Source organism: Panthera leo, chromosome B2 (assembly GCF_018350215.1).
Source record: "Panthera leo isolate Ple1 chromosome B2, P.leo_Ple1_pat1.1, whole genome shotgun sequence".
Classification (NCBI taxonomy): Eukaryota; Metazoa; Chordata; class Mammalia; order Carnivora; family Felidae; genus Panthera; species Panthera leo.
Window position 1 is genome coordinate 96,592,278 of NC_056683.1, and position 22,977 is coordinate 96,615,254.

General features: G+C 44.6%; 1 protein-coding gene across 3 annotated transcripts in view; it reads right to left on the reverse strand.

The window, feature by feature from the left end:
- Positions 1–22,775, reverse strand: part of SCML4 (Scm polycomb group protein like 4) — a 114,559-nt gene extending 91,784 nt beyond the window's left edge. For 2 of the 3 annotated variants that reach the window (XM_042939493.1, XM_042939489.1), the window contains exon 1: positions 22,532–22,744. The gene's annotated coding sequence lies outside the window, so the exon portion shown is untranslated. The other variant, XM_042939488.1, reaches the window with a different exon arrangement.
- Positions 22,776–22,977: the final 202 nt, after the last annotated feature.

The window sequence follows — 22,977 nt, forward strand, 5'->3', positions numbered from 1 at the left end:
TCAGTTGGGCATCCAACTTCAGCTCAGGTCATGATCTCACAGCTCTGAGTTCGAGCTCCACATTGGGCTCTGTGCTGACAGCTTGGAGCCTGGAGCCTGCTTGGGATTCTGTGTCTCCCCCTCTCTCTGCTCCTCCCCTGTTCACACACTCTCTCTCTCAAAAATAAACATTAAAAAAAATTTTTTTAAACATGAATATGTGTGCGTACAACTTGCATAACTTGAAAAAATAGTTTTAAAATAAATAAATAACCCCACAGCCTGCTACAAAATTAAGTCCTGGCAGAATGTCCATAGTTGTCTGAGGCCAGGCCCCATGGGAAGGCAAGATGGGGTCCCAGGCTCCACTTCTCAATGTTAATTTCAACCTTTCAGAATCAGGATCCCAAAGGGGAGTCCAGAAGAGATAGGCGACAATGTGGACCAGAGGCAAATTGCTTTTGTTGAACATTCCAAATAGACTTAATATTTGGCATAATATAATAAATATAAATATATAAAAGCAAATAATAATTATATTGCTATAATTATTATAATAATGATTGCTATTCTTAGAATAATATTTGGAATCAAATCACAATACTTTACACAATGCCTATACACAAACATATGCACATACACATTCATTTAATTTTTTAAAAATTGGCTAGCTCTCTAAACTGCTAGCAGAAGATATTATCCAATTGTCCCTTTTGTCCCCCCTTATCCCTTCAAGGGCAAACTGTGGCAAAACTGGAGTTCTTGAAGCAGCCAAGAGCTGAGCTGAACATACAGGGCTTTTCTGGGAGGAGACCTGAGGTGAGAGAGCGAGCACCAGCCCTCTGAGCTAGTTTGGGTAAGGCGGGCATGGCTGGGAATCAAGCTCATCTCTCCCGCTCCATCCCATTTATAAATTCTCCCTACTCGCTCCCACATGCCTTGCTTCCTGCTTGCACATGCCTGCCCATTGCTGGGTAGGACTGATCACAAATTCTTCCTAATCTTGAGTTGAACTCTGCCTCCCAGAAACCTCTCTTCCCAGGCCCCTCCTCTGCCTTCTGGATGGGGAAGTCCATTCTTCCCTTCATATGGAGGAATAAGTGTTTATGTTTCTAGAAAAGGATCACGACAAAGCTCATACTTTTGGCCTGCCTTTCTCATCTCACCTCTTTCTGATCCAGACCCAGGACAGGCTCTCACTGATCTACAAGACAGCACTGCCAGCCTCCTAGAATCCCTTCCCAGGGCGTCTCTGCCCTGGCACACCCTTCCACACAGCTCAGAGGGCATTTCCTCAGGAGACTCCCCACCTTGCCCAGCAGAGAGGGCCCCTCCCTGCCTGCATTCCCATGGCACTCTGTAGGCACACCTATGGCTCACCCTCCAATGCACAGAATTTTGTGTGACCTGCCTGGCTCTCTACTCTATAGCCCAGTCAGATGGAGAGCTTCTCTCAGGCAGGAACCACCAGAACGTTCACAGGGGTACACATATAGCTGATGTTGAATCAATATATATTGAGTAGAGTAATTAATTAATTAACTAATCTAGAATCCCACATTACCTTTTTGCGAGTCTTAAAGATGAAGAAGAAAGAAAAGAAAAGAAAAAGTCTAGGCATGTTTTCCCAACTCAGAGAACTATATTAGGAATTTTTTGGAACAAAAAACCATCCCTACCCACACCTCCTCAATTCCCCAAGGACAGAGACCCCTGTCCTTCCTTAAACAGCTTGTAGAGGAGAAAGAGAACAGAATTCATTGAGTGGCACCTGTCACATGCCAAGCCCTGACAAGGTGCCTTTCACTGATCACTTTATTAAGTTCTCAGAATCCCCTCATGAGGGCGGCCTCACTGTTCCCAGTTCACACAGATGAGGATCTTGCTGTGTAACCTGCCCAGGGTCTGTGACACCACAGACAAGAACACGGAGATGTGCGCTTGACCCTAAAGCGCTCCTTTCCACAGCCCAGCATGTCTCTGGAGGGAAAAACCGAAGGAAGGAACAGAAATGATTAAGAGAAATAATGGAGAAGTGAGGTATTCGGAGACCATGTGTATAAAAGAGAAAAAGAGGGGCGCCTGGTTGGCTCGGTCAGTCGAGCGTCTGACTTTGGCTCAGGTCATGATCTCGCAGTTCATGAGTTTGACCCCACATCGGGCTCGCTCGCTGCTCTCAGCACAGAGCCCACTTCAGATCCTCTGTCTCCCTCTCGCTGTCTCTCCCCAACTTGTGCGCTCTCTCTCTCTCTCTCTGTCTGTCTCTCTCTCTCCCTCAAAAATAAATATTTAAAAAGAGAGACAGAAAAAGAATGGAGGAGGATGTAAGTCAAATAGAGGTTTCTCCTTCCTCTCCTTCTTCTTCCCCTTCTTCTCCTCCCTCCTCCCCTTCCTCTTCCTCCTCGTTCTTTCAATCTATCTTTTTAACAGAACAGACCTAAATATGTTGCAGGCAAAGCAGAACAAGACAGAGGGGTCAGCTGAGTGTTTGAGAGAAAGAACTGAGTAAACCCAGTCTTGGAGAAGATGTCTGGGTCGGAGTTGGGGCATGGGTAGATGGCTTAGCCTGGAAAAGGGAGAGGGATCTTGCTTTCTCTGATTCAACTGGAAGGACAGGAGGAAGGCAGACTAACATTTTTAAGTGACAGCTAGAGTGAGGGATTTGCACGTCAGCTCAGGGTGTCCTCACAATCAGCTGGTGCTGTAAGTGTTAGTGCCTATGTTACGGGTGAGGAGGCAATGGGTGTCTTGCACGGAAGAGAGCGGTCAGCAGGTGGGAGGAGGGAGGGAGGAAAGGAGGGCTGAGGGTTGTAGGAAAGGCGTGGAATCCTGTTGTAGGTACTGCCATAAAACAGTTGCTGTGTGGCCCTTTACAGAAAATGTGTGCTGACCCCTCTAGTACCCCATCAGCTCCGTGAAGACTAGGACCTTGTCTTACTCCTTTTTACACTGCAGGAAAGTTCCTAAAATACACAGATGTCCATAGATATTAAGAAAATATGAATTAACAATAAAACATCAGATACCACCTTTTTCAACAGCGTGCTATTCTCACTAATTATAGGAAGGCTGGGCTGGTGGCCTTTTTAAAGCAGTATATCCTGCCATTTTTACACCCTCATTTTTCAAAAAAGATGACGGATGGAGGCACTGCAAGAATATGTAATACAGCACCTGAAACTCTGACACTGGACTGATTTTATGGGACCTGATGTTTCCGTTAGACGTAAGCTGCCAACGTCCACCTGAAAACCCCAATTATGCCCAGACCCAGCCAAAGCCACATTTCCAACTTGACTATGTTCTTCTAAAACTATAAATTTTCCAACTCAGCTCAGTGAAGAGTGACATAAAGTTTCACATATGTGGTGAGCTGTTTTATAGGCCCTCAGATCTAAGAGCACATGGCAGCTATACTGTTGGCAATGAGACCTGATGAGAAATCAGCCTGGTTCTGAAATATAATATTCCTAATTATAATAGGAACAATGGCATTGGAATGGGCAGACATTATCTCCAGGGAGCACCAGGACTGGTGGGGGGAATCAGAAAGCACAAGGATTCATATGTGGAAGGCCACAGCTATTTGAGAGATGACCATCCATATTCCCATCAGCCTCAGAAATGTCTAAGGATGTGCTCCCTTTTTTCCTTTCCTCGTCAAATAAAATAAGATTTATCACAGGGCCAAGTGATAACACCTTCTCTACTTTTCCAAGGCAGCTCTTAACTTAGAGGGCCCCTTCTCAACTCGAGAAGGAAGGACAGTCAAATGAGATTTTGTTCCTAATAGACAATGAACAGACTCAGTTCACAACCACGTGCGAAATGACATAATCATATTAGCTTCAATTTATTGCATACTCCCTGTGGGTCAGGCAATATGTAAAGTATTGGACACAGCTCATGTGCCCCTCATAGCAACCTGTGATACAGGTGCTAATGTCTGCATTTTCACAGTAAGAAGGCCGAGGCTCGGAGAGCTGAAACGAGGCAATTTAACCTCTGAGGCCATGGCAGGGCTGGGAGTCCCAGCCTAGGCCGCCTGGACACCACTGCTAGACCACCAAGCCTTGTGTGTGAGGTGGCAGCTTTCCTCAGAGTCTCCCCTAAGTGAGAAGAAAACACAATCACACACCCGCATGCACACACACACACACCAGTGAAACCCCAACCTAAGGACGCAGGGAATTGAAGTACAGACCTGAATGGCTCTCTAAGAGTAAATACAAGGGCTGGAGGAGGGCAAGGAGGCTTTCTGGAGGAGGTGATCCTTGGAGGACGGGAGACCCACTTCTGGCCCTTGTGGGCCTGACTTTGTCTACATGGCCAGAGTAAGTTATTCCATGTGTCTTGTCCCTCAGAGGAGCTCAATAATTATTTGTCAAGTTGACTAACAAATGTAAGTAGTGCCACGAATTGGTTTCTACTTCACTAACACGGCGAGACTCATTAACCACAGCATGACTGGGTGGTTCTGCTCCTTAATGGTGGCCTCTGGTGGGCCCATTGCTCTGCACCTTGCCTTTCTGGCCTGAGCACTGGGGTCTCCAAAGCTGGCACTCACTTCCCTGAACTGTAACAAGAGTGGTTGGCTTTTGGTATTAAGTCCCCATCCTAGCTTGGCAGTGGGCCCTTTCCCTCCAATTAGTCCGACCATCTCCCACTGAAGCTCTCCGCTCCGCCAGCCCCAAGGATGAAGGTGAAAGAGATGTGGAAGGGGGTGCAGTATCGATAGACCCTGCCATTTCCAAGGCCACATAACTGACCGGAAGACAGCTGCCATGTCTTCCTTGTGTTTCTTGGCTCTTTGCCCATGTAGTGCCAGTAGCTGGGCAGAGCTTTGAGCTCCTCCTTATAAAAATCAACCAGCTTGGGGCGCCTGGGTGGCTCAGTCGGTTGGGCATCCGACTTCGGCTCAGGTCATGATCTCATAGTCCGTGAGTTCGAGCCCCGCGTCGGGCTCTGTGCTGACCGCTCAGAGCCTGGAGCCTGTTTCAGATTCTGTGTCTCCCTCTCTCTCTGACCCTCCCCTGTTCATGCTCTGTCTCTCTCTATCTCAAAAATAAATAAACATAAAAAAAAACAAAACAGCCAGCTTGTCTGATGGCAAAGAGGGGACTCCTTCCATTCTGGGTGGGGCTCAGATGCTCCTGTGCAGTGAATATGCCTCAGCAACGGGAGATGGAGAGGAGGGAAATTTAAATGAGTCTTAGGGGATTGGAAAATTATTTGGTGAAACGTTCCTAAGCTTTTTCTGCTTAATACCCATAAATTTCAGGGGTCATGTACGCTAACAGCTTTTGATTTATGATGTTCTTATTCTCGAATTGTATTTAAGCCAAATTATGAAAAGGTAGCAACAGTAAAAAGAGCCTTTTAAAAATGCTTTGGGGTCCATCATGGGGTCAAGCCATTTCTGTCGATCTTTGCCACCACTTTGTTAAAACAAGGGCTGTGGGTGCTGACAGCCGAGTAAGCTAATTGGTGTTGGCCGCCAGCCCACCAGGAATCCTCCTCTTCTTAGAAACTTTTTCCTCCCTTCCCCAGCCCCTGCCACCAGTAAGACCTTTTAATGGCTGCTGAGGGCAAGCAGGGAAAGCACGCCTTGGGTAAACTTTGTGGGGCCAGGTCTCACTCAGCTGCCATAGCACACAGATATTCCCAAGGCCTCTAATTAAAATGCCTACAGTCCACCAATTCGCTCCTGTTTCATTGCCCAGGGGTTGCAAAGCTCCCTGCTAATGCTGAACACAAATTAACAAAATGCCGTGTCAGCCTTTCTTGTCCCATTACAATGTTATTGTCATATTTATTAGCACAAATCCCTGTAGGACACGGGTGGAATATCTAAAAAGTGAGTTAAGCACTCTCCGTGGCTGGATGGGGAAAATGCTTTGGCATTTCGCTGCGGCACGCGTCAACTTTGCGATCCCGGCTCACAGCCACTCTCCTCGGAAGACAAGCCAGCTGTGTTCTCGTTCTGGATGGGGACGTTCTCTAGACCTGTAATTATCTTCCACTCCTGCTACCGTAAAATGACTAGGTTGTGGCCACCGCTTTTATTGCAAAGAACAGTGCTCTATTCGTTTACCAAAATTGAACAACCTAGAGCATTACCACGAATTAATTACAGACCGAGGGAAAAACTACACACAAACTGCACCCATCACGGTGCTCTAAATCACGTTAGCCTAATCGCTTGATATGCAGAATTAAGTTTACTTTTGCACATCTCCCTCCATTGATTCCTTCCCCTCCCACTTTGTGTCTATCTGGCTGCCTGCTTCTGCACTCGTCCGTGGGAGATACATTTTACCCCAAGGAATAGCAAGGTCAAAATAGGAAGAAAACAAAACACCTCTTTGGAAGGTTTGGCAAGGAAGCAAAGGTATGTACTGTTACAATTTTGTTCTTGGCAACAGCAGAGACATACATCCTGATACCTTCCTTTTTTCTCCTTGCCCACTAGAAAAATATTCTCAAGTCATGGCGCAGGAGAAAGCGTAAGAATCTAAATATTATATAAAAAGGCACAGAGGAAGTCTGCGTGGAGAATCCGGGTCAGGGGAGTGATGTGTAAGCAGTGTCTTGATGGACACATAGAATTTCATCACCTGGAGAAGTGAGGGAAGAGAATTCCAGGACTCAGGAACAGAAAGTGAAAAAACACAGAGGCTTCAAGTATATATGGGGAAGGACAAAGGGCTCATATAGGCTTTTTCATTTCTATTTTTGTTTGTGTTTTACAAAAGGTATAATGCATTCATGTATGGAGATGTGCGCTCAAGGAATTATTTATAATGGGGAACATGGTGCAAACATTTGGCAACCAATGATACAAACAAGGGACTCTATTGAGATATCTAAACAATTAAGGAACTTGAGCAGATAGGTGTCTTACAAAGATAACTTTGTGCATTACATGAGGTGGGGGAAGGGTGGGGGGCTGCAGGCAGAGAGGTGGAGCTGAAGGTCACGGCTATGATCCAGGTGGAGGGTGCTAGTGAGGACCTGAGCAAGGGCAGCAGAGGGTGGAGGGAAAAAAGGGGGAACCACAGGAAACTCTTTTCGGGAAGTCATATCAATTAGGACTTCCAGTTGGAAGGCTTCGGGTAAGCGAAGTTTGGGATTCTGAAACTGTTATCTTGGAGGGGAAGCTTTTGTGAAGGTAGAATAAAGAAGAAGATGTGGGGCAAATGAGAAATCCAGCTTTGGAAACATTGAGTTTAGGGTGCCTGTGGAACATGTGGGTAGAGATGGCCATTAAAACAGTTGAAATTCCAACCTGGAAACCAGGGAGCTAGCCAAGCAAGCCTTTGGGTACATAACCCCCTCACATAATGACTCATCTCCCTTTCTGTCCATATATCCTTCAGTCCCTCTAGCAAACACAAGAAGCACCTCTCTGTGGTAGACCCCATGCTCATGTCGTCAGAAGGCAAGAGCAGTTAACAAGCTGAGGCCATTTATTTTTTTTTCTTTTTTTTTTTTTAAATTTGAGAGAAAGAGAAAGAGGAGCACATGCAAGTCGGGGGAGAGGGGCAGAGGAGGAGAGAGAGAGAGAATATTAAGCACGTTGTGCATGGAGCCCAATGAGGGGCTCAATCCCACAACCCTGGGATCATGACCTGAGCCAAAATCAAGAGTTGGACCCTCAATGGACTGAGCCACCAAGGAGCCCAGCAGAGCCTATTTCTTGGCTGATAAGGCTGAGCCCTTGCACTAACTACTTGGTCATTGGCCTCCGTCCTGGACTTACACAATAATCGTGATGCCATCACTATTGTCAGGTGAGGAACACAAAGCCAAGGGCAATCATTCTCACTCCTCTCACTGCAGCCTTCCCCACACTGCCTGCCACATCAGCACCCAGAATCCACTGGAAATCTTCCACTGGCATTGGTATATGGATAAAGAAAGCTGCCAACAAAGCCCTGGGAAAACCATTGGTCCCTATGCAAGGCAGCTCTCCTGGTACTTTCTCTTGATGCCTAAGACACCAACCAAAACTGTGACGGGTCATAGTCAAACTCAATTCACACCATCAAATATGAGTGAGGACAGTGTTTGAGCTATATGGGTTTTTTTTAAGTTTATTTATTTATTTTGAGAGAAAGAGAGAGAAGGGGAGGGGCAGAGAGAGAGAGGGAGAGACAGAGAGAATCCCAAATAGGTTCCATACTGCCAGCATGGAGCCCGACTCCAGGCCCGAACCCACAAACTATGAGATCATGACCTGAGCCCAAACCAGGTCGGATGCTCAACCAACTGAGCCACCCAGGTGCCCCCTTGAGTTATATGTTATAAGCAAATATTTTCAAGCTTCTCCATGCTCCAGCATCACATATTGCTCATCCTCAAATCAGGGATTTTAGGGCAACATTTTGGGCCAGTTGGCAATGACTGTGGCCAAGGATTCAAGAATGCAAGATTTTTGTCCCAACCCAGCTACCGTCATTGATCCTGAAGCAAGACATTTAACTTACAGCACCTCACTCTCCTTGCAACAAAGCTTGTTAACTACTTCATGCACATGCAATGCTCTGAACATCAGTTTTAAAATTCAATAATTATTATTCATTTTCAACAAGTTAATCTCTCAAGAATTAGAGGAAAATTCCAGATTGAAGAGTTCATGAAGATCTAAAGGGATGAAAGTAAGATTAATAATTGTTACTCAAATAGAATCTGTCTTCTCAAGACTCTGCCTCCCAACTAGTGCACAAAGCATATTAGGATGTCTGCTGCCCACTAGGGGCGTCTTCTGTCCCACTGGGAGAGGTAGAATGCACAGGGGGGGCTATCAGCAGGCACAAGTTCTGGGATGCTAGCCTACCTCTATCAGTACAACCCTCCTTGTTGAGTTTCAGCAATGTTATGGACTTCGGGAACTTACACTACTGAGGCAGGAGGAGACAGGGAGAGATTCCAGTTGTCATTTAAAAATGATTTGGAGACATCAAAACACCTCCTCTGCCCTGAGGGCAGTGGCAGAACTGTGGTGAAGTACATCCCTCGGCGATCTGGAGTGGGCATAGCAGAAATGTAACTGACCTCACTTTCAAAAAATGGAGGTATTTGCTAAATCATAAGAGACCATTATGAGGCACATTTACCATCGATAATTTACAGGGCAATAGATGAAAATTGTCAGATGAAATCTTAAGATAAGCATTGTTATGCACTAAATTGCATAATTCATCAGCATCCCACAGCTGGCCTCCATGTTTACTGTCAGTGCCTGGGGTTTCCCACAGTTCTACAGCTGCAGAGTTCCCAAAATTCATATGTTGAAGGCTTAATCCCCAATGTGACTATATTTGGAGAGGGCCTGTGAGGAGGAGATGAAGTTTAAATGAGGTCATGAAGTTTAAATGAGGGACCCCCAACAGGACTGGGGTTCTTACAAGAAGGAGATACACCAGGGGTGCAAGCACACGGAGGAAAGACCGTTGAAGACACGGCAAGTAGGTAAGCATTCACCAGCCAAAGAGAGCGGCCTTAGGAAAAACCAAACAGCTAACACCTTGAACTTCTACTTCTAGACTCCAGAATGATGAGAAAATAAATTTCTGCTGTTTAAGCCACCCAGCATCTGGTATTTTATTATGACAGTCCTGGAAAACTAATGCAGACGCTATGAATATGTTTTCTTCCTTACCATGGGAAACAGATCACCTCTGTTTTCATCCTATACATACATATCAAAATAAATACACTTTGTTTTCGTGAACTTGCTTGTTTTCTTTCACTGCATTTTGTGCTTCTTGCTCCCAATATGATTTCTGAATCAACCCACCCCTACTTGTCTCTCTAGTCCTACCATGACTCGTCATTATAGCGAGGAAGACTCCATCCCTCTCTCAGACAGCTAAAGATAGGCGAGGGCAATAACTGGTTGCATAGATTTGCAGCCCTTTGTGTAAGCTGAGGGCTGCCCAGAATGTTACAATCAAAAGGCATCCACCTAAAGAAAAACATGTGTCTTCTTCCATCTTCCACCTAGACGCCCATCACTGATGTTCTGTTCTGCAATGACACTTGAAGCCAAAGAAGCCAGAGATAAAACTGTTGACCTCAAGATTTTTATCCTGCTTCCGGGGGCAGTTTGGACACAAATCCACAGAGAGTGGGCAGTGGGTAAGTGAAATTGATGGTGACACATAGCATCATCTAAACAAGTATGGTCCAGAGAGGGACATGAAAATATCCGGCTGCCTTCATGGCCAGGACACATAGACATATCATAGCTCCTATGATGCCATACTGAATACATCACATTTGAGCTCCTTGTCACCACTATGCCAGACTTAACATGAAATAGTGAGGCAGGGTATCAATGGGCCTCACTTTCACAGCAGACATTCTCTCACTAGAGGCCTGAGCTTGCTGTGACATACGATCCTGTATGGGAGCCAGCAGGGTGCCTGAACTGTAGCTGTAGAACTGTGGGCAGCCCAAGGAACTGACAGTAAATATGGTGGCCAGCCGTGGGATGCTGGGAAACGACCACTCCTGAGAGGGCAGCTAAAAATCTAAAGGATAGCTCAAACTTCCCCAGAATTAGAGTCACCAATAGGGACATTCTCTAAAAACTGCTCTGAAAACCAAAGGATAACTTCAGGAGACATTATGGAAAGGACTCAGAGGATCATGTCCCTAAGGATAAATGAGCAATACCACCTGGGATTTTAGCTTCAAACCCTTGGACTAGAGACATGGACAGCCTAAGGCTCAAGGCAGTGCTTACCAAACTTCAGATCCCTTAGGTACAACATTTGCAAAATGTGTTATGTCTGAATACCTGCTATGATGGCTAATTTTATGCATCAATTTGAGTAGACTGTGGTTTACTCAGATATTTGGTCAAACATTATCCTCAGTGTATCTGTGAAGGTGTTTTTGGATGAGCTTAACATTTGAATCTGTAGACTAAGTAAAGCAGATTTGCCCTTCCTAATGCAGGTGGGCCTTGTCCAATCAGTTGAAAACCTGAGTAGTTTAAAAAAGCTGAGTAAGAGGGAACTGCCTGATGGCCTTTGACCTGGGACATTAGTTTTTTCTTGCCTTTGGAGTCAAACTGAAACATTAGTTCCTCTTGGGTCTCAAGTGTGCCAGCTTTTAGACTGGAATGATACCATTGGTTCTCCTGGGTCTCCAACTTGCTCACTACAGATGTTAGGACTTCTCAGCCTACATAATCATGTGAACCAACTCCTCACAATAAATTTCCATCTATCTATCTATCTACCCAGCTATCTATCTATCTATCTACCTACGTAACTACTATTGGTCCTGTTTCTTTGGAGAACCCCGACTAATACACCTGAGATACCCTATTTACCTAATACTTACTGAATCTTTAAATGGCCTATTTGAATAAATACATTTTTAACTGCAACTTTATGTCATATTCACAAATTCAAATCAAGTATTTGTCATTAAAGACATAAATATATATACTAACTGTAAAATTAAATATGCACTTATTAAAATAACAGTTCCCCTGAAAACACTTACTTCTGATGGTAACTGTATATGAAGCAAAACTTCTTCTCTTATTTCAATTCCTAGCAAATGGATATCAACTATATTTTATAGTGAATCTTAGCTTCCTTTTGAAGTAGAAAATCCTTCACTCTTAAGCATCAAAAATAATCCACAATACCCAATACAACAGAAAGAATGCCATTAACGTGTTTTGGTTATCAGTTGCTACATTTAAAACTATCACAGAATGTGTGGCTTATTATGTCCCACCCATTTTGTGGATCAGGAATTCAGGAAAGGCTAGATTGGACAGTTTGCCTGTGATCTGTGGAGCATCAGCTGGGGAGGCTGAGATGGAAGGATTCACTTCCAAAGTGGTTTCTTCATCCACACATCCAGTAGCTCCATTTCCTGCCTCTTCCTCTGCCCCGTGCCTCCCCCCACCCCCCCACCACCCATCCTCATGTCTTTTTTTGTCCAGGACCTTCCACAGAGCTTTGGCTCCTAATAGCATGGCAGCCTTGGGACAATCTTCCTCTTATTTGCTGGCTCAGGGCTCCAAGGGTGAGCATTCTGAGTCCCAGGTGGAACTGGAAGACTTGTGATGTCAGTCCTGGAACATTATCTCGGCCACATCCTATGAGTCAAGCAAGTCACTTAGAACAGCCCAGAGTCAAGGAAAGGGGAATTAGACCCCACAGCTTCATGGAAGGAATGTCAAAGAATCTGTAGCCATGTTTAGTCCTCTACCCCATTCTTATGTTCTCGACAAGGAAAAAGTTCTCAGACATGGGATTTCCACATCACAGATCAAAGTGTATACTATATATCCAGAGCTTATACAGGAGCCAGGCACATGAGAGCAAAGGCATGGGTTTGGCTTTGAAATTGGTTATAGAACCTCCTGGATGACCTTGAGACACTTAAACTCGCTGCTTAAGTTCACTGAATCTTAGGGTTTGGTCTGTGAAGTGGAATAATGATATATTCCAGGACGGTTGTGTGGATAACTAGTACAAAGTCTGCATCATCATGGTCCCTCATTAACTGTTAATGCTTTCAAGCAAACCCAGAGAATAGTGAGGGCTTTCCAAAGGTGTTTTTAAAATACTCTATTTATTACGATAAAACCTATGCATAATCTGAAAGAGAACGAAACATGATAGAAAACGTCTTCTCAAGCTTAAAGGTACAGTTTTTTAGAGGAAATCCACTACAAATCTTCTCAGAATGTTAAAGTTACCCCCAAATTCCTGCCACAATATTTGAGATGTCTCTACTTAGCAATCATGTAAGGAACTGACAAAACAGAACCATCTTTTTTTTTTCAAATGTTTATTTATTTTAGAGAGAAGTGGGGGCAGAGAGAGAGGGAGACACGAATCGGAAACAGGCTCCAGGCTCTGAGCTGTCAGCACAGAGCCCAGCGTGGGGGGACTCAAGCCCACGAACCGTGAGATCATGACCTGAGCCAAAGTTTGGCACTTAACCAACTGAGCCACCCAGGCACGCCCAGCACCATCTTTTTAAAACTATAATTAAGCAGGCATTTGGGGAGGTAAGAGAAAGTGGAGTTCATGGCAGGTTGGCATACTCTGATCCACAGATGCTCAGTGGTGGTGAAAACACCGCCTGTAGAGGGGCATTTTGGGAATGTGCTGGATGTGGTTTTACCTGGCCCAATACTGGGAGCAGGGTGAGCATTACTGCATGTCGGGGGCAGAGACCAGGGACACTGGACACACAGAGCTATCCCCCATGATGAAGCGCGGTCTCGCCGTATGGTCACATGAGTGAAAATCTTGTTTTTGTGAACCTGGAGTGAACTTCATTTTATGTATAAACACATTTCTACTTAGCTATAATATATACTTTACTTTCCAGGAATGTAAATAATACCTAAAGCAAATGCATAAATACAAAATTCTATTTTGTTCAGAATTCCAAGAGTTGTTTGCTGTTTGGGAAAATCATGTCACCAGCAGCAGGACCAGCTTGTGCTGCCTGAGTCGCCAAGAGCATTATTTTAGACTGCACTGGAGGTAGCAGATGTCAAGCACCTGACCCCTTCATGTGGTGTCCAGAACAGGGCGCCCGCACCGGAAGTAATCATTAATTACTTTGTTTTTATTCCTCTTTATATTTCAGTTATGACATGACACTGGTTTTTCTTAGACTGTGGGTGTGGGTGGGCTGTGTTATCTGGGAACTTCACTTTGGGGTTGCAAACAGGGGCTTAAAAATATTCGTAATAAAAATGAGGGTTGAGTCTAACAGGACTGAAAGCCTACTGCTTTAAAAGAAGTTTGCTGTGGATCAAAAATGCCTTTCCAAGTGGAAACACCAGGGAATCATTTCCTTTCTGGAACCTGCTGGACCTGGGAGCAGCCCAGCCGGGTTGAGCAGAAGCAGCTGGCTCTGACGCATGAAAGAGCTCTTTCTCCTCAGCCCTCACAGGTGAAAAGACAAGGACACCCCATTGGCTTTTCAAAACTGAAGAAAAGACTCAGCAGACTTCATATGGCCATGTGAGCCTCCACAAGTTATTTAACGTAAGCCTCAATTTCCCTACCTGTGTAATGGAGATAAGAATAGCTCTCGTATTGGGGCGCCTGGGTAGCTCAGTCGGTTAAGCATCCAACTTTTGATCTCAGCTCAGGCTGCACAGTTCGTGAGATTGAGCCCCGCAGTGGGCTCTGTGCTGACCTCACGGAGCCTGTTTGGGATTCTCTCTCTCTCCCTCTCTCTCTCTGCTCCTCCCTTGCTTTCTCTCTCTCTATCTTTCTCTCTCTCTCAAAATAACAAGTACACTTAAAAAGAGCCTTCGTATTAAGCACCCATGTGGTTTAAGTCCGATAAATAAGATAAAGCATGTTTAGTGCTTCTCTCAGCATCCCTGAACATATGATGCTCAATAAATGAGAACATGTATTTATTACCACTCGGATAGCACTTTACACATACTTTTCCATATACTGTTTCCTTTGAACTTGATATACATTATCCCGTACAACCTTCCCAACGACTTCTGAAATATTATATCCTATGATCTAATAAAGTTGGGGTGACACCAAAGTGTGTGTATGCTCTTTCCACAACACTGTGCTGTCTCCACCCATGCTGACATTACCATTCCTTGAATCACTCATTCCACAAATATTTATTGGGCACTTGCCACATTCAAAGCACTGGGCCTCAGCAGTAGTGACAAGAAATATCACCCCCTCGGAAGTAAGGGGGGCCCAGGGTTGCCACCATACCTACCCTGGGTCACATCATTAAACTGGCTTTGCCCAGTTTATAGCCATTTATAGCCATTAAACTGGCTTTGCCCACTCAGAATCCGTGCTGCTCCATTTATATTTATTCTATACAGCTCTGAAGACAAAAGTACCCCCTTAGAGGAGGAAGTTACTGCAAGAGGAAGCTAGGGGAAGTTCTGGAGGGGAAAATGCCCTTGCTAACAATTAAAGTTTCCAACAATGGAAGAGGGGGCAGCCTCTTGAGAATAGAGGCTGTGCTGTCTGTAACTTTAGCAGACACTAGGGAAGAGTCTGAGGCTTGACCCTGGGAGGAAGGCTTTTACAATCCATTCAATCTAAGAAGCTAGGAATCACTTCAAGACCACTTCTCAGAGTATAGGTTTTTGCCTTTAACTTGTCCCTTCAAATGTCAGATGTTTTTCCCTCGAGTTCATTATTTCAGTCATATTTTAACCTTCCAGTTTACACAGCGGGGTGAACTGGTATGAAAATGGTCTGGAACCATGGGGGAAAGGAAGGGGGGAAAGCTAGTTTCAAACAGAGAGGGAGGCAAACCATAAGAGACTCTTAAATACAAAGAACAAACTGAGGGTTGATGGGGGCAGTGGGAGTAGGGGAGGGGAAAATGGATGATGGGCACTGAGGACGGCACTTGTTGGGATGAGCACTGGGTGTTGTATGGAAGCAATGAATCACAGGAATCTACCCCCAAGACCAAGAGCACCCTGTACACACTGTATGTTATCCAACTCAACAATACAGTATATAAAATAAACAAATAATTAATTAATTTAAAAAGAAGAATAAAAAAGAAAATGCTCTGGAACTTAAGTGATTCCATGGTCCCAATGTAAATTCTCCTTATCCTGTCCTAAATCTGTATTCCCAGGGAAGAGAAACCCCCCTGGAAACTGATAATCTACCAAGTACACAAGCAGAATACAGGAAATCTTGGCCAAAGGAGGCCTTGGCTTTGCTTAACTTTGTCCAGGAAGCTGTGTAACCCACACTATCCACTGTTAGAAATCTACAAGGACAAGCCAGGTCCTTGGTCCCATGGATTTTTTTTTCTTCAGGCATGAAAATGTTAAATATAGTCATAAAAACAGTGACCTAACCTGTGCCCAGAAATATATTTTTTAAATGATTTTATTTCCAGTTTATTCCACATTACTCTGGTCTCAAGCCAATTAGTAGAAACTCAGTACTTGACCTTAGCAGAGATTTGGGCTGAAACACGTGTGAGACAAACTTTTCTGAATGCCCTTTTTCCTTACCCTGCTAATGGAGAATTTTAGTCCCTTTATTTGTGACTGGGGTTCATGACAAACGACTTCTAACTCAAAGGGAAGGCAACAGAAATAAAAGACCAGTCCTCTATACCATCATAGGTCATCGGCTTCCACACATTGTCACACACATCACACCCAACTTGACTTTATAACTTCAGCTCCCTGGAGAGAGTTTATACTCACCTGGTCTCATTAAGGCAATGCACAAAATTGTACAGCCTTCCCACTGTGGGACCAATTAACCATTTCCATATCAGGCACCAACATAACCACACCATTCAGTTTGCCCTCATTATTTATGTCAAGTACTTAATTATGTTACAAACACTCAAAACAAGTGCCGTATTTTCATACTGTGGGTGGTGATTTCAGACATTAGAACCAATTGAGGGTCCCCCCACTGCACTGTTTCTATACTTCCTAATGTGTGCACCAAAATATAAAGTGATCTACAGCTTTCCACTTGAAGCATTGTTACAAGCAAGCTCTTAAAGGGATACGATCAAATATGCTTGAACATCTCATGGCATCTGAAAGGGAGAATTCCCAATATAAGGGGAAATGCACAGGTGACCATGTAGTGTACTGACCTCCAAATCTCATGGCAAACTCCCTCAGCACAGGCAAACAATGGCAACAGCATGAACAAATGGCACACATTTCTCAAGACTGAAAAATGACAGAATCTATTCCCAGAGTGGCATTCTTTACCAATCAATAAGCCCAGTGCCTCACATGACATTTTTGAGTTATTCTCTTTGGGATGAACAGCATATTTTATAGCTAATTGTTAGATTAAGCCTTGATATCACCATAATTTCCCAATAGTGAGGGTACTAAGTCCTAAGGAACTATGAAGAAAAGTGGTCAGCCTCTTTTTTAAAAGGCCATAAAGAATGAGAATAATTCCTATTGGCTTATAATAGTTTAGAAATGGTTAGTTTAGAAATGTAATAGTTTAGAAGTGGCCCAAAGGAATTGTTTGTTGCACGACCTCCAAATCCTGTCTCTAAAACGGAAAGCATGAATGCCCCAAAGTTGGCTTTCACCTTGTGGTTTTCTCTCCAGATCTTCCTTTCCTTGTTCATAGTTGCCTGTCAAATAGGATTAGAATCGTGACGCCAGCCCCAGGCCAGCTCAAAGGCTGCATCCGGGGCAGACCCTCAGATATGGCCACTGCGATGTTAACCTCGGTCTGGTGACAAGGCTCAGGCCCAGCTCTGGACACCAGGGCAAAACAGACTCCTTGGTATTCGGTCCTGGTTTTCTCATCAGAACGATGATGTCCCAGGATGACTTGTGGACAAATGTGAAAGGGAAAAGAGGAAACCTTTCTTTCAATCCAAAAGGAAATGACCCAGCAGGACTATAAGCTGACAACCATATGCTAACTGTTGGCCATTATTGAGTCCCTTCTGAACTGCAGCAGGGGAGGGAAATAAGAGGGAGAGGGATGGTTAAGTACTCATTGGATGGGGCATGGAATAGGGTCTCTCCTTTGGGTTTTATCCCAGTACCTCTTTGTTAAGAGCCATTTTCCGATGGCTGGACCAGGACCCATTGAGGGTAATTCTTTGCTCTGCCGGCCCAGTGTTTGTTCCCAAGTTTAGTACCCATCCTCATGAAAGGCTGTGTGTTTCTTTAGGATTAATTTCAAGCCATATACTTCTGTTTTGAAAGAATGATGGCTTTTGCTCTGTAATGAGAGAGCAAAAGAGCAAAGACTTTTGTTACCAAATATTCAGCTCCCAAAAGTTGAGTCACTATCACGGGGCTAACCAGACAACGTCACCACCTTGCAAAGCATAGCATTGACACTATTTTTCCCTGGCACATCAATTTTCTCATAACAGCCAACTCCACTCTGTTTCTAAATTGTACGCCTTATAGAGAAAGGAAGGCCACCACTCCTCAGCCATGCCCCTTCCCCAAAGGGCTGGCATAGCCTGTCTGCAGGACTATGCAATCATTCTTGAAAATCAGCAAAGCTGGGACCACGTCCCATTTATCTGACCCATAAATGCAGCTGCTGAAAAGAGATGCACGTTTGCCTCCCTCACAAATCAAAATCCAGGTAGAACATGCCTGAGTTGGTGGGAGAATAAAGAGAGGTTCACCTGTCTATGCCGCCAGATTCTATAAAACACAACTGGCCAAATAGTAACAAGAGCAATCGCAGGGAAGCCCACCTACAATTGGATCTCAGAATATATTCCCGTTACTCCAGGGTGTCACACAGACTCAGTGGAATGATTTTTCAGCTTAATACAAAAGGAGAACTGCCACTGGGTAATAAATTCCTCTCTGTCCTAAAATAATAGTCCACCAGGTGATCATTGCAAGAAGCAAGAGGTGTTTTATCTCCTCCGTGGCGGCAAAGTGCCTCTTCTGATGCTGACTGATTCCCACATGCACAAACCCTGCTTGCCGCTCACCTCCGTCCCACCTTCCTGAGGACAAGGATGCTCCTGGCTGTATCAGCACTGCCAGCTGAACCGGCAGCAAACTTTATCACCAGTACCTCATCTCAGCCAGGCTCTCAGCTCCAAGAAGCAAGAGTCCACCAATGCTAACATTCAAAGAACCCAGAGGAAAGGGAGAGAGGTCTGACTTCCAGAGGAGTGATGTGCAGTCGTTACCACTTGCCGTCCAGCCACTGTGGCCGAATGGCAGCATCCCTCATCAGGCTGTCCTTAAACATCACCCACTGGTGACTAGCTGGAGTGTGTCTGTGTGTGTGTTGGTTGGGGGGGCAGGGGGTTCATTGTGGAGCCGGATGCTCTGAAATGCCCAGTGCTCCTGTACCTCTTCAGATACTAACATACGTAGGTCAGAATTAGCCAAATTTCAAACGGCCACGAGCATATCCCGAATGGCCCTCTGTCTGTACCTCCTCTCCTCCAAGTCCCAATCTAAATCTCGGCGCCTGACAAACCGCGGGGTGAGAGCCTGCAGAAACACTAGGGAAGAACCCTTGCCGGAACTGAAACCGAGATGAATACAACAATGAAAAAACACTTAGGACCTCGTGGGCTTGCAGGCAGAGCACTCGAACCCAGTATGTGCGAACCAACAAATGCAGGATTGGCCACAGCGATTTATAGCAGAGATGCTAGCAGAGATTTATAGGAGAAGCGAGAGTGTGGCGTTCTTGCAAATGCCGAGGTTTGGGGGAGAAAGGTGGAAACGGACAATGAAAAAAGAAAAAGCGACGGATTCCAATGCAACCCAAACATTTGGAGCCAACCTTGCAATCAGAAATTTTACCATGATTTCGGTGATCCTGATGGTCTTTGAACCACGCTGGAAAATGTCACAAGCGATGTTTGAATTAAAATCCAGTAGATTTGCCAAAAGACCAATTGTTTAAAATTGGCAGCATTCCAGAGAACTTACTAGGCTGCATACTGCCCGGGCTGAGAGAATTGCTAATTCTAGAGAAAGTTAATTATCACCTTATTGATAAAGGGGTAATTTTTAAAGCTTATGGTGTGGCTTTTGTGACTCATTAATTAAAATTTAGAGTAATTTACTAGACACAGCGGTGGCTTCTATTACATTATATAGGTATCAAACCATTTGGTTTTTGGTTTTTTTTTTCCTCCCAGGGGCTGTTAAGAAGCCCCCTCATCTCTCCTCACCTGCCTTCCAAAGCACCAACAACAACCACAACAACAAAAACATTAAAAACGTGTAAATCTCAAACCAGCCTTTTGGGAGATCGCTGGATTCAGATGCCCAAGGAGGCACTTAAAGCTCCCTCCTAGATAGGTCCAATGTGCCCACCAAAATGAACAGACACGTGTGCTCCCACCCAAAGAGACCGCTTTTACAAACTTCATCTCCAAAATGTTAGACGGAATGTTATGCCCTTCGGTAGTTAAATGGGAAGAGAGTCACTCCTCCTCTCCTCGCTCTTCTCTCCACCTCACCATCCCCGAGTAAAAAAGCATAAGGCTCGGAGGCAGAGGACAGCACAGACCAAAACGGGAGGTGCTTGGAATCTGAAGCCCCCAGCCCCACCGGACTCGGGGCAGCGTCGCTTCCCGCTTCCTGCAGGACGCGTGGACTGCGGGGGGCACGCCCCGGCCACCTGGCTGGCGTCAGTGTGATGCCCAGGCTTCCAGGGGGACACGCCGGCGAGGAACGACGCCCCGCGGAGCTCAGCCGCCCCCTACCCCCACCGGCCGGAGCGAGTTCCGAGTTTCCGCCCGCCCCACCTCTGCCTGGACCCAACGGTGTCAGAAGGGCGAGCGTATGTGGGTGCGGTGTGTGTCCTCCGGGCGCCCCAAACTGTCAGCAGATCTGCAACACCCTCGGAAATGGAACTCCCCCAACGTACGAAGGGGTATTCCTCTCTGAGCATTCCTTCTTTTCATTCCAGGGAACTTCAGTAATGTTGCCTTAAATTTGTTGGAAGTGTTTGCGATCCAGAATTGAGATTAAAAAATAAATAAATCCACCACGTTATGAGAGAGGTCTAACGCAGTCTGCTTGTGATTTTCACATCGTTTAAAGTTGCAAGAAATTTTAAATTCGATCTTTGTGCTTTGAGGCACCGACTGAATTTTTTACAATAAGCAAATATTACTTAACGTTGAGAAAGTCATTACTTTTTTGAATTTCCAGCGTAAAGGTTCTTGCAGCAGGACCACAGCCCCGTGGGGTGTCCCAGCGCGGACTTGATTTCTAGCAGCTGGTCTGCTGGCCTTACCTGCTGCTGGAGAGCCCTGGCACCCCAGCCCCCCAGAAACCAAGAACCAGAAAGTGAAACTGTTTCTGCTGGTTTCACTTGCCTTGAAAACATACCACCAAAAGCAAATAAAGGACCGAAAGCGATTTACTCTTGTTTCTCTTATTGTTTTACATTCTTTCTATTATCGTTCATTTACTTTTTTTTTTTTTTTTGCAGCCAAATAAAAGTAATTTTGGAGGCACGAAGAAATTGAAACACGTTACACACAGAAGGACTGGTTTTTGTGGGATTTGCACGTGTGATTCTATAAAGCAAGCCGACTGATAAACTTCCCAAAATATTAGAGACTGTCCACATACACAATTTAAAGAGCTAAGGAAAACATAGTTACATTTTCAAAAATATCTGTCACAAGGTAAAGATTCTGGTGCCACCAAACAACTCCCCTAAAATTGAAGTTCCTACATTAATGTTTTATTTGAGTTTAGATGATCACTACTGTCCTTCTAGGTAATCTTCACCCAGGTGCTGTTGCTCAAATAACCACCCCCCCCAACTCATTTTTTCAGGCTCGTTCTACCAAGCAACACAAAAATGCTCCACACAACTATTGTACCCCTAGATCGTTTACTTTACCACACTATAAATTCCTTCTTAGTTATTTTTATGCTTTCACTTCAAATATTCTGTGTTTTTTTAAGTCTTGAGAATAAAAGCAACTATGCCTCTCACTCTTCAAAAATGGTTCCTCTGGTTGAAAAGAAAGGAAAATGCAAGAGTGTACAACGTCTCGATTCTGAAAAGCCTGGATCACTTTCTCAAGTACCACAGGGTCTGAGACCAACCCAAAGCCACTTTCTCAGAAAGCTAGTGATTGTCTAACCCTCTTGAGTACTGTCATATAATCCAGAGACAACACCATGAGTCACCTCTCCATTATTATATTATAGGTAGTAGAAAGGGCTTTGACTTAGCACCTCAACTATCGCTCAAATGACTTACAGCCGACACCACCCTCATCCACTGTCCTGTTCTGGTCGGCAAGCAAGCTGCAGAGGTACCTTCATGCTGCCCGGTTCCAGTTACACAACACCCCACCTGGGAAGAAGGTAGCTCTGTATTTGAACTTGGGAAAACTGATCCTGACATTCCATAGCCACCTGGTTTTTTCCCCAAAACTAACCAGTACCAGCAACTAGCAGTAAATAGTATTCTCATCTGTCTTGATAAATTAAGAAAAAAAAAACAGTACAAAGACATGTAAAATATTCCATCTGGGATATAAATAATAAAATTCAATTTTAAAAAGTACTCTTGCATGTTCACAACACATCCATTTTAATAATTAGATTTTAGTAAATACGTTTATCCCAAGACATAAAACACTTTTTAAATTAAAACAAAACAAAAGCAAAGCAAAATCATCATGCAAAAAACCCACAAAAAACCCAAAAAAACCCCACAGGTATTTGAGTTCACATTCGGGGGAGAAAAAACAACTTTCTATATATTTAAATGCAGTTAAAGAGTAGTGAATGTGTACGTACCCCAAATTTATAAACTATATAATTCTATCCTGCATCTTCCTCTCTAAGATCTGGTTAAGAAATCAAACATTTTTGTTTTGAGTAGGAGGAACTGAAGTTTACCTGCTGGCCTCAGTGGTTTTAGGACAGGGCACTCGTGCATTGCCGTAGAGGTAGGCATGCAACCCAGATAAACTGAACCAGATAACCTGTCGTGATGACAGTAGAGAGAGAAGGAATCCTGTGTCAACGGCACACCCTCCGATTGTGCATCTCCCTTACCTACGGCTTGTTCACCAGAGCCCTGATCAGGTTCTTTACCAGGCCGGGAATGTTGACTCAGAAGACAGATGACTTTCGGTACATGCAAACCGAGTATTACAAAAGCTAATCTTCCACCCGTGTGTTAGTAGCTCACAGTTCGTCTCCAGCAGCCCTGCTCTCCGGCTGCAAACATCTCATTAGACTAATGCATTCAGCACAGGCAGAAAACTCGATTTACCATAGCTACAGCAATGAATTTCCATTACGATGACAGCTTCAACCACATCATGTCCGGAAAACCAGCCAACCACTGGCTTTTAAAGAACACACACATTTTACATGCAGAAAACGAGGCGTGTGTGTGTATGTGTGTGTGTGTGTGTGTGTGCGTGTGTTTCGTGTTTCCTTCCTCTTAGCAGCCCAACTAAGAGAAATGTGCAGTGTAGCTTTTTGCCGACATGAGC